Source organism: Helianthus annuus, chromosome 12 (assembly GCF_002127325.2).
Source record: "Helianthus annuus cultivar XRQ/B chromosome 12, HanXRQr2.0-SUNRISE, whole genome shotgun sequence".
Taxonomy (NCBI): Eukaryota; Viridiplantae; Streptophyta; class Magnoliopsida; order Asterales; family Asteraceae; genus Helianthus; species Helianthus annuus.
This window is the reverse complement of record NC_035444.2, coordinates 94,840,009-94,855,811: the sequence shown is the minus strand read 5'-3', so window position 1 is coordinate 94,855,811 and position 15,803 is coordinate 94,840,009. Positions and strand designations below refer to the sequence as shown.

General features: G+C 41.0%; 1 long non-coding RNA gene across 2 annotated transcripts; it reads left to right on the top strand.

Moving 5' to 3' along the window:
- Window positions 1-217: 217 nt before the first annotated feature.
- On the top strand, window positions 218-14,335 carry LOC110897105. 2 transcript variants are annotated; one of them, XR_002568447.2, is made up of 3 exons: window positions 218-276; window positions 13,876-13,929; window positions 14,237-14,335. It is a non-coding gene; the product is annotated as an uncharacterized LOC110897105 (long non-coding RNA). The 2 variants fall into 2 exon arrangements; XR_002568448.2 differs by lacking the exon at window positions 218-276 and adding an exon at window positions 13,333-13,344.
- Window positions 14,336-15,803: the final 1,468 nt, after the last annotated feature.

Sequence of the window (15,803 nt, the reverse complement as noted above, 5' to 3'; positions counted from 1 at the left end):
CCAAAATATGTAATTTATTTATATTACTTAAAAGTCTAGTCATGTTATATTTAACCTAGTTAAGCATTTATACTAGTAACTTGATTAGAAGGAAGGTTTATGACAAATAAACAATCTAAGTAAGTGTAGGGACCAAACCTGTTAAAAAGGATGAAAGTTTTAATTAAAACAAATAAAAGAAAAAGGGGAAAACAAAAACACACATCCTGGTGTGTACGTGGGATCGATCAAGAGCAGGGGGCCAAGAACAAACCCTAACTTTCAGAAAATCCCAAGGTTAGGAAGGAATTAAGGGCTTAAATTGATGCATGAGCTCCAATTTTTAACCATCTAAGCTTGTTCTGTGACAACCCTCACTAAACCAGGTATCCCTACGACTTAATTAATGACTAATTACTGTTTAATTACTGTGCTTGCTTGAAATTACTGATGAACTGCTACTTGATTTCTGATACTTGTACATACCTGCTTCATACTTTAATTACCGTCACTACATTATTTACACGCTGAACCTTAGTGACAAACATGATGCACAAAAGCACAGTAGCACTATGAACGGATAACCTATTGAACATGCTGATAAGCCAGCATCAGGCAGATATTGCCTCTAAGGCCTGTATGAGCCAGAAATATTTCACTACACCCATAGTGAGTGTAGGGATACAAGGGTTGTAGAACTGCGTCTCTAGGAATAAGATACAATGACAGGATGTGCCTAGGACATACACTAAGCACAAAACTCAGCACTTTAATTAACAATTCAGCTTTTAGCTAACTAATAAAGTGCCAAAACATGAGAAAAATATTACTAGACACTTTCCAAAGTGTCAGGAATAAGTTGTGTCACTAAAAATGGTATTAACGACACTCTAAAGCTTTGTTAAGCGCTTTAACGGATTACTATCCAACCGAACAACCGGACTATACCCGGAACATGAAAATATTGCCATTAACATTATTTATCTTTTTCTGAGCCAGTTAGGGTCCCTGAATACCCTAACACCCGCCATAAAGCACGACACACTACTAACCGGGTTAAGCACTTAACTAACCTAATTAACCTAACTAATAACTAACTAATTAGTTGAAAATGAACTAGAACCCCCCCCTCTTTACGAATTCGGTCCCCTAGGGGACATACATGGTACAATTTTGATTATTTTAATCTATTATGTTTAATATCTAAATGACATTGAAACCATTGGATCATAACTCTAAATATTGTCTATAAGAACAAGGTAATGCACATTTGATCATTCACCATCCAACTCAACACAAACACTCTCTCTTTCCCTCTCAAAGCTTTCGGCCGAGATCCCCTATATACATCCATCCATTTTTCGATTTCACTCATCACATTCCAACATCACACAAGCATTAAGGATCACGTATAAGGAGTCATGGTGCACTCGGAGCTCAAAGGACCTCGCTCTCTTGCTTTTATCCACCATATTTGCGTCTAGATTCTTCCCTAGCCTCGAGCTAGTGGTAAGTTACTTAAAACACCTTCTCGAACTAATTTAAAGTGGTTAAAAGGATATGTAACGGTTAAAACTCGTAATCTTACAAGTTGATGCGTTAAAGTTTACTAAAAACACTAATATGGAGGGTTAAAAGCTCATATGTTGTGTAAATGATGTAGTAATTGATTTGTGTGGTTATTTGGACCCGGTCTATGTTGTGGTAGCTCGGATCATCATTTAACCCGGTCTGGTCATGATCATAGATCATGACATAAGGTTGTTTTGAATGAAACAAGGGTTAAAGGGTGAAACTCTACCACACACGAATCATGAACTTGTGTAAAAGCGTTTTTACTTGTAAAATAGTGTTTAAAACTAGTAGATCTACGGAACTACAAGTGGTATTTTCAAAGGACCGAGTGTCAAGGAAATTATGTTTTCTAAAGACGGATCCTACGTTAACTAGAATGATTTTTAGAACACACAAGTGTGTAAGCACTTGTGTAGCACAAAAGTTTCGACAAAATAACAATTTTCGTAAAATTTACAAGAAGATGTAAAGACGGGATTTCTTTAAAAGCAAGGTTTATACGAAACCGGACTAATTTATATAAAGATCCGCTAAAAGTAATGGGATTTACATCATAATTTTAGAGAACTACAAGTTCATGTGATTTATGCGATTTACATATTTATTAACTAGTTTGATGTGTTGGACATTATTTTGATTGAATAAGAAAATTGTTGAATTGATTTGTAAAAGAAAATGATACGCTTGAAAGCGTGGCCACCTCTAGTTACAGAGGAAACTCTGGCGAAATTTTTTCCAAAAACCTAACACTTCGAATTATTTTCACTATAAGTGTTAGAAATACTTTTCGACATGTTTTCAAAATATATAAGTTTCGCCACGACTTTATTTACAAATATCGGAGGTGGGATTTTCACAAAATTAAACGTGATAAATATATATTTAGTAAATATATTTTTCACAACGTCAATTATCAACTATTTTGTGAAGTGTATAAATATTATTTTTAGGGTAAAAATAATATTATCGAACGTTAACGAATCCAAAATAATACGAACGCCTTCACGATAAATATATGAGTTACACCGGTAATTATCCACTCGATCGTTAAAACGTAACTTACGCATTTTACGGAAATATTTATGAACGCGTATTTTCATTAAAGTATTATTTTGGGAAAATTATGTGCAGCAAAAATATAATATTTTTGAGAAGAATATTTATATTTTGAAGTTAGAAGTAAGATATACTTTAAGTGAGACTTAATAAAATATTTCGAACACACATGTATTAAATCCCCCATCCTTGGGAAGGAAAATAATTACCAAGTATGCGCAGAATGTAAACACGAAATAGTTGTCTAACTATTTCCCAAAACTTCGACCATAAAGCTAAGGCACGGCCGTCCGTCTAATAGAGTTAGCACATGTAGGTCGTTGCACAGCTGCTTGACTTGGAGTATTACTTGGTAGAGACGCACCGCTGTGAGTTCATGTCCCCCTTTTCTCTTAACTGTTTTCAGTTTTCTAAACTGCGGGGGTGAAATACATGTTACTATGATTATGAATATTTTTTGCATGGTATGGTTAGCGTAAGGAGGGTTATTACTTAGATCATGTGAATGGGTAGGCGGAAACTTGAGGTCATTAATCCTCAGGGTAGGACCGAGGGGCAGGAGCGGTAGATCTACTTGGTGACTAATGTGTTTACCTGATTGTATGACTGATTATTTGTGCATATTTGCGTTTATGTTATAGACACATGGACTCGCCTGGTACTGGCGACTCAGACACCACAGGACCTAGACCTATAGTATCTAATGACCTAGCATCTTCAGAGCACGAGGTGCACACGTTGGACGTTTTTATCACGGACGAGGACGACTTCCAGTCCTTCGCGCTACCTGACGAGGCTGATGAGCTCGCCGATGGCCCTCTTGTTGAGTACCTACCGTTAGTGGAGATCCCTGCTCCCATACCCTTAGCTGTTTACCCTGCCTACGATTTACTTCTCGACGCCGAGGCTGACGGCGATATTGATCTGTTTGACGATGATCTCCTAGAGGACGATGAGGAGGGCGAGGCCCTCATAGCCGACGGAGGACTTTTACTGCTCGCAGATGCTCCAGCTGCGGAGTCACCTGCACACTCACCTGCTCCAGACTCCTTTGAGTCTGTGGCCTCCGCACCTTCCCACACTCTGAGCGCACAGCACTTTTCACATGGTTCAGATCCTGACCAGGCATCCTTTGTTGCCCCTATTCCTAGCTTTGCTTTCGACCATGATGATGTGGAGGATTCCGATCCTATCTTTCCCCCAGGGTTCGACCCGGATCAGGATATAGAGTTTATACCTATGGATCAGCCTATGGAGGATCCAGTCGACCCAGCTGACCCAGTGGATCCCATCGACCCTGAGTTTGACTTTGAGATGGCTTTTGATGATCCTGAGCCTGCCATCGCCCCTGAGCAGGCAGCCGCTCTAGACCCTGTGCTTGAGCATGACCCCGTTCATGTTGGCATGCCTATTGAGCCTGTGTTTGCTGACCCACCTGTTGATGATCACCCTGTGGATGCTCCGTTGTTGGAGGGCGATCATGTCATTACTGCTGATCATGTTGATCACCCACTTATTGCTGATGCACCCGTTCACCCTCTTGTTGCTCCCCCACCTGATCCCGTTCCACTAGAGCCCGAGCATGCACTGTTCGTGACCCACATGGATCCACGAGATGAGCACGCACAGCACGGGTGGATTCCTGCTGATGATGAGGTTCCATCTATTCCCCCTCAGATCACTGATACTCGTCACGTTGATACCTCCTTTTCATTCCCTCAGTTTACACCTCCAGCGCGACCTGGAGAGGGTTCCTCGGCCCATCCCTTTGGGCATGTGCCGACATCTGTTCCCTTCATGTCACAGTTTCCACCTATTTTACCCCCTGTTTCTCCATTTCATGTGGCACCTTTTGATCCAGCCAGGGAGCCGTTTCTCTGGTCATCACCACCTGTTATGCCACCGACCGACCCCTACCATCCCTTCCACATGGGGCACACTATTGAGGACGTCTTGATGTCTTTTGTCGCTCAGCATGAGGCACACACACAGCGCATTCAGGAGCTAGAGAGAGCTCAGCTGCCGCCGTATCAGTGCTAGGGTTAGACCCACTCTCCTTTGTAGCCTTCTCGACCTGTACCCCTAGATTATGCTGCACGCCTCTTTGCACTAGAGCAGCAGGTTGCTTCTTTCCTTCGTACTCAGAGAGCCATGGAGGAGGACTGGCTCCAGTTGCGTCGTTTGTTTTACACTCACTTTCCCCCTCCTCCACCGCCATCCGTATAGAGCTCATCAGTGCCGTTTGGGTAGACGTTGGTGAGAAGACGGCGATTGCTTTTGATTGCACAGCATTTTTGGAGACTACTTTCTGATTATGACTTTTGTTGATTTTGTACATGGGATGTAGTAACACTGATTTGATATAGTTTTTGGACTGGGGTGATGTAGCCCTTAGTCGATTGATGTTGTATGACACTGTGATGTACTTGTACACTTACTATGTGGTCTCGATATATGGCAATCGCAGTATTCTCATCATATTTGATGTTTGATAGGTTATTTATATTTTTATGACATGGGATGTTGTGTGAATGATATTTGTGACATGAGATGATATGTGAATGATATATTGATAACATGAGATGTTATGTACTATTACTATTATTATATACGTGCGCTTTACTATGGCCTGACCGACGTAAACACATCGTTAGAAGATGCCGCCGAGACGTCAACAACCCTAGATGCCTACCAATCAGGCAGAACTCCAGCAAATCATCGCTGCTGCCATCGCACAATACGCCGCCTCTCAAGGAGGGACTAGTGGAAGCAACTCTGGCAACATTGGCAACAACAACAACCCACCTCATGGGTGCACCTATAAGCAGTTTCTAGACTGCAAGCCAGTCAACTTTGATGGCACAGGAGGTGCTATCGCCTTTGTTCGTTGGGCTGAGAAAACTGAATCTGTTCTTCGCATGAGCAAATGCGCACTAGATCAGCAAGTCACCTATATCTCTGGGCTATTCTTGGATGGAGCCCTATCTTGGTGGAATTTGCAAGTACAGACATTTGGTGAAGCTGCTGCCTACGCGCTGACCTGGACCGAACTGAAGGAACTTATGCACAAAAAGTACAGTTCCCGCGCTGAAATCCAAAGATTGGAAACAGAGTTCTCGCATTTAAAGATGGAAGGTCCAAAGATCGCAGAATACGTTCAGAGGTTTCATGACTTATCGCATGTGGTACCCTACATGGTCACTCCAGAGTTCAAGAGGATTGAACGTTTTATTTGGGGATTTGCTCCTCAAATCATAAGCATGGTGACCTCCTCCAAGCCTGCGACTATTACTGAGGCGATTGATTTGAGCGTGGCTCTCACAAAGGAGGCTATTCGCCTGAACAAGTTTGATGAAGTTGAGCCAAAGACGAAAGAGACTCATGTGGAGTCATCAGGAGGTAACAAGCGGAAGTTTTCGAACTTCAAGCAAGGCACTAGCGGTATGGGTAAGAAAGGAGAAACAAGCACGCCAGCTCAGGTTACAGCTGGTAGTGAGAAGAAAGGAAAAGGATACATGGGCACCCAGCCCAAGTGTAATACCTGCCAGCGCCACCATTCTGGCCGTTGTGGTTTGAAAGTTTGTGAAGCTTGTGGAAAGACTGGCCACTTGAAGGATTCTTGTTGGGCCACAGCTGGCCAGAGAGGCCAGGGAAGATTCGGAAACAGAAACACCAACCGGGGCGGAAATGGAAATCGCCCACAAGGGAACAATGGAGGTGATGGAAATCGAGTTAACAATGCTAATCAAGTGGGCGCTGTGAATCGTAATCAGAGGAATAATCAAGCTGGTGGAAATGGGCAAAGATCCGGATGCTTCAACTGTGGTGATCTTGGGCACTACAAGAGGAACTGCCCAGAGTTAAACCAGGCCCGTGGAAGAGTGTTTAATATTGAAGCAAGGGAAGCGCGCCAGGATCCCAATGTCGTTACTGGTACGTTCCCTGTAAACCAACGCTATGCGTCCGTTTTATTTGATACTGGCGCCGATTATAGCTTCGTGTTGTTAGAGTTTAAGAATATGCTTGGTTTAGCCGCTAGTAAATTAGATATTCCGTACTCGATCGAATTGGCTAATGGAAAGTTGGTAGAAGCCAATGAAGTTATCAGAGGTTGTGTGATCGAATTAGGAGAGCGTGAGTTTGCTCTGGATCTACTACCAGTCCAGTTGGGAAGCTTCGCCGTGGTGGTAGGAATGGATTGGTTATCAGGCAACAAGGCTGAGATAGTTTGTCATGAAAAGGTTGTTCGTATCCCAACAGAAGATGGTGAAACAGTTGTGGTTCACGGAGAAAAGCGTGATACACCGTTGAGGATTATCAGCTGCCTCAAAGCGCGAAAATGTTTACTGAAGGGATGTGCTGCCTTTTTGGCACACATTGTAGATAAGAAAGCTGAAGAACCGAAGATCGAAGACATCCCTGTCGTGAGGGAATATCCAAAAGTCTTCCCATAGGACTTGCCTGGATTTCCGCCTCAGAGACAAGTGGAATTTCACATCGACTTAGTTCCAGGCGCCGCGCCTGTGGCTAAGGCACCTTATAGACTTGCCCCTTCTGAGATGCAAGAACTGTCGACACAACTTCAGGAGTTGTTAGACAAGGGATTTATCCGACCAAGCTTCTCGCCTTGGGGAGCTCCAGTCTTGTTTGTCAAAAAGAAGGACGGTAGTTTTCGTATGTGCATTGACTACCGGGAGTTGAACAAGTTGACGATCAAGAATAGATACCCTCTGCCAAGGATTGATGATCTGTTCGACCAACTGCAAGGTTCAAGCTTTTATTCAAAGATCGATCTTCGATCTGGATACCATCAGTTAAGGATACAAGAGTAGAGTATCCCGAAGACAGCCTTCAGAACTCGATATGGACACTACGAGTTTCTAGTCATGTCGTTTGGGTTGACAAACGCACCTGCAGTGTTCATGGATTTGATGAATAGAGTTTGCAAGCCGTATTTGGATAAGTTCGTGATAGTGTTCATCGATGATATCTTGATTTATTCAAGGACGAAGGCTGAGCACCAACAGCATTTAAGGGCCATTCTGGAATTGCTGAAGAAGGAACAGCTGTATGCCAAATTCTCGAAGTGCGAGTTTTGGCTACGTGAAGTCCAATTCCTTGGACACGTGGTGAACGGAGATGGAATTCATGTTGATCCCACAAAGATCGAAGCGATCAAGAATTGGGAAACGCCAAAGACGCCAACCGAGATTCGACAATTCTAGGGTTTGGCTGGCTATTACCGAAGATTTATTGAGGATTTTTCAAAAATCGCTCAACCATTGACGCTCCTCACGCAGAAAGATAAGAAGTTTGATTGGGGAATCAAACAGGAAGAGGCGTTCCAGATATTGAAGGATAAGCTCTGCAACGCGCCAATCTTAGCACTACCGGAAGGTACAGATGATTTTGTGGTATACTGTGACGCCTCACGTCAAGGATTGGGTTGTGTGTTGATGCAACGCCAAAAAGTTATTGCTTACGCGTCACGCCAGCTGAAAGTGCATGAAAAGAACTATACCACACATGACTTGGAACTTAGCGCAGTAATTTTTGCATTAAAGATCTGGAGACACTACCTTTATAGTACAAAGTGCACAATCTTCACAGATCACAAGAGCTTACAGCACATATTCAACCAGAAGGAGTTGAATATGAGACAAAGACGATGGGTAGAGTTGTTGAATGACTACGACTGTGAGATTAAGTATCACCCAGGGAAGGCGAATGTGGTCGCCGATGCCCTAAGTCGAAAGGAGAGGATCAAGCCCATAAGGGTTAGGGCTTTGGAAATGATTATTCAGACCGATCTTTCTTTGCGCATTCGAGTCGCGCAGAAAGAAGCTCTCAATGAGGAGAACCTTGAAGAGGAATATCTCCGTGGGATGGAGAAGCTATTGGTACCAAACAAGGAAGGAACGTTATGTTTTGAGAAAAGGATTTGGGTTCCTCTGTTTGGTGGTTTAAGGAAAGTTATTTTCGATGAAGCTCACAAATCGCGGTACTCTATCCCCCCTGGAGCGGATAAGATGTACCAGGACCTTAAGGAGTATTATTGGTGGCCTAGGATGAAAGGCGATGTTGCTGTTTATGTGAGCAAGTGTTTAACATGCGCTAAGGTTAAAGCGGAATACCAGAAGACTTCAGGACTTCTGCAACAACCGAAAATTCCCAAGTGGAAGTGGGAACAAATCTCCATGGATTTTGTTACGAAGTTACCAAGAACGCCAAAAGGCCATGACACTATTTGGGTAATAGTGGATCGATTGACGAAGTCAGCACACTTATTACCTATCAGAGAGAAGGATAATACGAGCAAGTTGGCCGAAATTTACATGAAAGAGATTGTTACACGCCATGGAGTACCTCTCTCAATCATCTCTGATAGAGACGGAAGGTTCGTCTCAAGGATTTGGCAATCCTTCCAGGAAGCTTTTGGCTCGCAATTGAGTATGAGCACCGCGTTTCACCCGCAGACCGACGGGCAAAGCGAACGAACGATACAGACCTTGGAAGACATGCTGAGAGCATGTGTGATAGACTTGGGCGGTAGCTGGGATAAGCATTTGCCTTTGGTCGAATTTTCATACAACAACAGCTACCACACCAGTATTGGTGCCGCGCCATTCGAAGCTCTATATGGCCGCAAGTGCAGATCACCGCTTTGTTGGTCTGACGCAGGTGATAGACAGTTAGTTGGTCCTGATGTGGTCCAGGAAACCACAGATAAGATTGCACAGATCCGAGATCGCGTCAGTGCGGCTCGTGACCGTCAGAAAGCTTACACGGATCGAAAAAGGAAACCTCTGGAGTTTGAGGTAGGAGATATGGTTTTGTTGAAGGTATCACCCTGGAAGGGTGTGGCACGCTTCGGGAAGCGTGGGAAGTTGAATCCGCGGTATATTGGCTCGCTCAAAATTCTGAAAAGAATTGGGTCCGTAGCATACAAGTTGGATCTACCTGCCGAACTGAATGGTGTTCACGATACGTTCCACGTATCAAATTTGAGGAAGAGTCCAACGCAAGATACCGTTGTCATTCCTACCGACGAAATTCATGTTGACGAGACGCTCCACTTCATTGAAGAACCTGTTGAGGTTACGGATTGGAAAGTGAACAAGACCCGCCGGAGCAGTGTCAAGCTCGTCAAGGTTCGTTGGAATGCCAGACATGGTCCTGAATACACCTGGGAACGTGAGGACCGGATGAAAGAGAAATACCCCCACTTATTTCCCAAGAATCCTGCGACTAGAAGCAGAACGTAAAATTTCGGGACGAAATTTTTCTAACGGGGGGAGAATGTGACAACCCTCACTGAACCAGGTATCCGTACGACTTAATTAATGACTAATTACTGTTTAATTACTGTGCTTGCTTGAAATTACTGATGAACTGCTACTTGATTTCTGATACTTGTACATACCTGCGTCATACTTTAATTACCGTCACTACATTATTTACACGCTGAACCTTAGTGACAAACATGATGCACAAAAGCACAGTAGCACTATGAACGGATAACCTATTGAACATGCTGATAAGCCAGCATCAGGCAGATATTGCCTCTAAGGCCTGTATGAGCCAGAAATATTTCACTACACACATAGTGAGTGTAGGGATACAAGGGTTGTAGAACTGCGTCTCTAGGAATAAGATACAATGACAGGATGTGCCTAGGACATACACTAAGCACAAAACTCAGCACTTTAATTAACAATTCAGCTTTTAGCTAACTAATAAAGTGCCAAAACATGAGAAAAATATTACTAGACACTTTCCAAAGTGTCAGGAATAAGTTGTGTCACTAAAAATGGTATTAACGACAGTCTAAAGCTTTGTTAAGCGCTTTAACGGATTACTATCCAACCGAACAACCGGACTATACCCGGAACATGAAAATATTGCCATTAACATTATTTATCTTTTTCTGAGCCAGTTAGGGTCCCTGAATACCCTAACACACACCATAAAGCACGACACACTACTAACCGGGTTAAGCACTTAACTAACCTAATTAACCTAACTAATAACTAACTAATTAGTTGAAAATGAACTAGAACCCCCCCCCCCTTTACGAATTCGGTCCCCTAGGGGACATACATGGTACAATTTTGATTATTTTAATCTATTATGTTTAATATCTAAATGACATTGAAACCATTGGATCATAACTCTAAATATTGTCTATAAGAACAAGGTAATGCACATTTGATCATTCACCATCCAACTCAACACAAACACTCTCTCTTTCCCTCTCAAAGCTTTCGGCCGAGATCCCCTATATACATCCATCCATTTTTCGATTTCACTCATCACATTCCAACATCACACAAGCATTAAGGATCACGTATAAGGAGTCTTGGTGCACTCGGAGCTCAAAGGACCTCGCTCTCTTGCTTTTATCCACCCTATTTGCGTCTAGATTCTTCCCTAGCCTCGAGCTAGTGGTAAGTTACTTAAAGCACCTTCTCGAACTAATTTAAAGTGGTTAAAAGGATATGTAACGGTTAAAACTCGTAATCTTACAAGTTGATGCGTTAAAGTTTACTAAAAACACTAATATGGAGGGTTAAAAGCTCATATGTTGTGTAAATGATGTAGTAATTGATTTGTGTGGTTATTTGGACCCGATCTATGTTGTGGTAGCTCGGATCATCATTTAACCCGGTCTGGTCATGATCATAGATCATGACATAAGGTTGTTTTGAATGAAACAAGGGTTAAAGGGTGAAACTCTACCACACACGAATCATGAACTTGTGTAAAAGCGTTTTTACTTGTAAAATAGTGTTTAAAACTAGTAGATCTACGGAACTACAAGTGGTATTTTCAAAGGACCGAGTGTCAAGGAAATTATGTTTTCTAAAGACGGATCCTACGTTAACTAGAATGATTTTTAGAACACACAAGTGTGTAAGCACTTGTGTAGCACAAAAGTTTCGACAAAATAACAATTTTCGTAAAATTTACAAGAAGATGTAAAGACGGGATTTCTTTAAAAGCAAGGTTTATACGAAACCGGACTAATTTATATAAAGATCCGCTAAAAGTAATGGGATTTACATCATAATTTTAGAGAACTACAAGTTCATGTGATTTATGCGATTTACATATTTATTAACTAGTTTGATGTGTTGGACATTATTTTGATTGAATAAGAAAATTGTTGAATTGATTTGTAAAAGAAAATGATACGCTTGAAAGCGTGGCCACCTCCAGTTACAGAGGAAACTCTGGCGAAATTTTTTCCAAAAACCTAACACTTCGAATTATTTTCACTATAAGTGTTAGAAATACTTTTCGACATGTTTACAAAATATATAAGTTTCGCCACGACTTTATTTACAAATATCGGAGGTGGGATTTTCACAAAATTAAACGTGATAAATATATATTTAGTAAATATATTTTTCACAACGTCAATTATCAACTATTTTGTGAAGTGTATAAATATTATTTTTAGGGTAAAAATAATATTATCGAACGTTAACGAATCCAAAATAATACGAACGCCTTCACGATAAATATATGAGTTACACCGGTAATTATCCACTCGATCGTTAAAACGTAACTTACGCATTTTACGGAAATATTTATGAACGCGTATTTTCGTTAAAGTATTATTTTGGGAAAATTATGTGAAGCAAAAATATAATATTTTTGAGAAGAATATTTATATTTTGAAGTTAGAAGTAAGATATACTTTAAGTGAGACTTAATAATATATTTCGAACACACATGTATTAAATCCCCCATCCTTGGGAAGGAAAATAATTACCAAGTATGCGCAGAATGTAAACACGAAATAGTTGTCTAACTATTTCCCAAAACTTCGACCATAAAGCTAAGGCACGGCCGTCCGTCTAATAGAGTTAGCACATGTAGGTCGTTGCACAGCTGCTTGACTTGGAGTATTACTTGGTAGAGACGCACCGCTGTGAGTTCATGTCCCCCTTTTCTCTTAACTGTTTTCAGTTTTCTAAACTGCGGGGGTGAAATACATGTTACTATGATTATGAATATTTCTTGCATGGTATGGTTAGCGTAAGGAGGGTTATTACTTAGATCATGTGAATGGGTAGGCGGAAACTTGAGGTCATTAATCCTCAGGGTAGGACCGAGGGGCAGGAGCGGTAGATCTACTTGGGTGTAGCGAGCCCAACCCCAGGCCCAGCATAACGGACCTCGGGGTGACTTTGTACCCAACGCATAAGTCTGCTAGTTTGAGCCTTCCTACTTGCATTTCACACATATCAATGGCCTTGCAAACCACTGGTGATCTCTTTTTTTCCTTATTTGCTACATACCAGGATTTTTATACAAACAAAGGTCTATTTGCTCACTTACACATGAACTCGCTCAACATTATTGTTGATTTTTCAACTTACATGTATTTCAGGGAATTAAAGGATCTGGCGCGGTATGACGCGTTTTCCCGCTGCACTAGTACGAGGTCATCCGGGTTTAGGGAATGTGACTCTTTCCTGGACAAGTCACAGTCCTTAAACCGTGTTTGTGTTATGTTGATGTTTGTGTTTGTTGAACAATGTTTATGTTTTAGGGTGTGTTCCCGTTGATACAATGTTATTGTACTTGGTTTTAAACTAAATTAAATGGATGATCCTGCATGGTTTTTATTCATATAGCTTTGTTATGGTTAAGCTATGGTATTAAGAAGTCACACCAAATTAACCACGCTTCCGCAAAGCCAGGGTGTGACATGTTCAACACAAGGTAAGTCGAAAATTCTAATTTGGTGGTTTGTAGAAAGTGGGTTTTAACCCAATCATGAACTTATGTAGAAATCTTGTGTAATCGTGAGTTAGAAATTCACAATAGATTGAGGATTTTGTTTAATTTCGATTGTTTGGGTGATTAGGGTTCATACCCACTTGTTGTAGGAATATGTTGAACATGGTGAATTATGATATTATGCTTATGGAGGTAAATTGATACATAATCTGAATGAGATAGGAAAAATTTAGATAGGATGAAAGAAAGATGTGAATTTGATTGCTTCTTGTTAGATTAGAAAGGGAACATGTAGAATTATGCTATGAACACTTGTACCTTGTGCTTTGTTGATATTGTGCACACCAAGTGTTTGACAAATTGCCTCAATGAAAATGTTAGTCTTGTAAGCCATAACTTTATGTGAATTGAATGTGATTATGAATGCGTGAAGTAAATTGTATGATGTTTAATCGATCGTTATGTGAAATTGAGTATGAAACATAATTTAAAAGAATGGATGGTTATGTGTAGGCGTTAAAGAAGAAAGTTCGAGTCAAGTGAAGCAACAAGGGAATGAAGACCGAGGTACGCTACTTGTACAAATTTTGGTTTTCATTATAGATATGTTTTTATCAATAAATATGTTAATTCGAATCAAGCATGGAAGAAGATGCATGTATAGACCCTTCTCTTGAACGGGTCGAATGATGTTATTGTAAGTCTAGAAGGAATGGTATGAAGTTCTGTTGGAACACATTACCGTGCAAGAATGAAAGAATGTAGTAAAGCACAAGTTGTGAATGTCACATTTGTTTCAAGTCCGTAAGTTAGATTCTTGAGTTAAAGAAAGTAATTTTTGTTCTAATGAGTTTTTGATGTTGTGGTCATGTAGGTAAATCTCATGTCTAGCTATCAAGCTTTGCCCGGTTCGAACACGCCTCAAGCCCGTCAAGCGTTCCGCATTTTGTAAAAGTCAATGTTTAATACTTTGTCACTGATGTTTACGTCTAGTAGTTAAACCTAGTTTCTGTTTTGTTTGTCTTTTGGAAAACTTGTCGTAAGTACGTACATAAACTTAATGGTTTCGTAAGTAAAAACATGGTATGTTTTGACGTGTATGTTGCGTCTTTTGATTGGTTGCGTATTTTTGAATAATATTTGATTATGAAAACCAGGGGACCACTCGTTTTACAAACGGGTCATGCCCAAATTTCGTTAGAAAAGTACGTTGTTATTTAATAAATTTAAAAAGAAAATTATGGACGTTACAAGTTGGTATCAGAGCCTAGGTTTGAGGGATTCAAGCATCAAATGCTTGAACTCAAACCGGAAGCTCATGTGAAGTGTGTGTTCGATCCGCGGCACGAAGCAAGTAAGTACCTTTAAAGTTGATTTTGCATTATGAATGAGTTAGTTAGGGAATGTTAGGGAAATCATTACAGGATGATGTGTAAAAGTTTGGGATGAAACGGACTGGTACGGGTTAAAACGGGTTGGAAAGATGGCTGCAAAATAAGAAATTTATCATAGTATGTTGGGCGTCACCGTAAGCTACGGTGGCTACCGTAGCTTACGGTAGACACTGGGACAAAAATCCTCTACCGTAAAGCAGTAGCCTCGCACCGTAAGGAAAAGGGTGCCACCGTAAGTTACGGTGGGCACCGTAACTTAGGTGGATACCATTTTCAGCCCATTTCAATTGTGATGTTTTGTTCGATATTTTCTATCATACGGAGGGTAATAGAATGTTATAATAAGAGTCTAAAGAATGATATTATGTATGCATATGGGGTTTTTAAAGGAAGTTATGTACTATTAGAATGATTTTATGATGGAAAGGATGATTGAATGCTTGAAATAAAGAATGATGTTTATGTGTAGATGACGGATACGAATGAGGATGAAGCAACACAACAAGAGCAGCTAAAAACTATGATCTCGGAAGAGATTGGAAGGGCAATGCAAGCAAGTATTCCTCATTTAGCCCAAGAAGTAGAAAGTCATGTGCTGGAAGTAGTAGAAACAATGATGGCGAGTAAGATGGACGAGTTGAAAGGAATGATTAGTGAAGTGCAAGGAAAGAAAGGAACTCGCAAATGCACATACAAAGAATTTATGGCGTGCAACCCGTTACCATTCAAACGAGAAATTGATCCTATAGCATGTCAAAGGTGGATTGCAAGTACGGAAGCGGTGTTCATAAGGAGTCATTGTGAAAAGGAGGATCAAGTGATGTTCGCCACCGGTTTGCTACAACTCCGAGCTAAAGACTGGTGGGATGTATATAGTAAAGAGATTGGGGAAGAAAAAGTTCAAGTCTTGACATGGCAAGAGTTCAAGGAACCTTTTCTAAAGTACCACTGTCCGCAATCTGCCATTGACAAGATCCAAGAAGATTTCTTACATCTTCGTCAGAAAGATGAAACCATAGATGAAATCACCAACGTTTTCCTTGACAA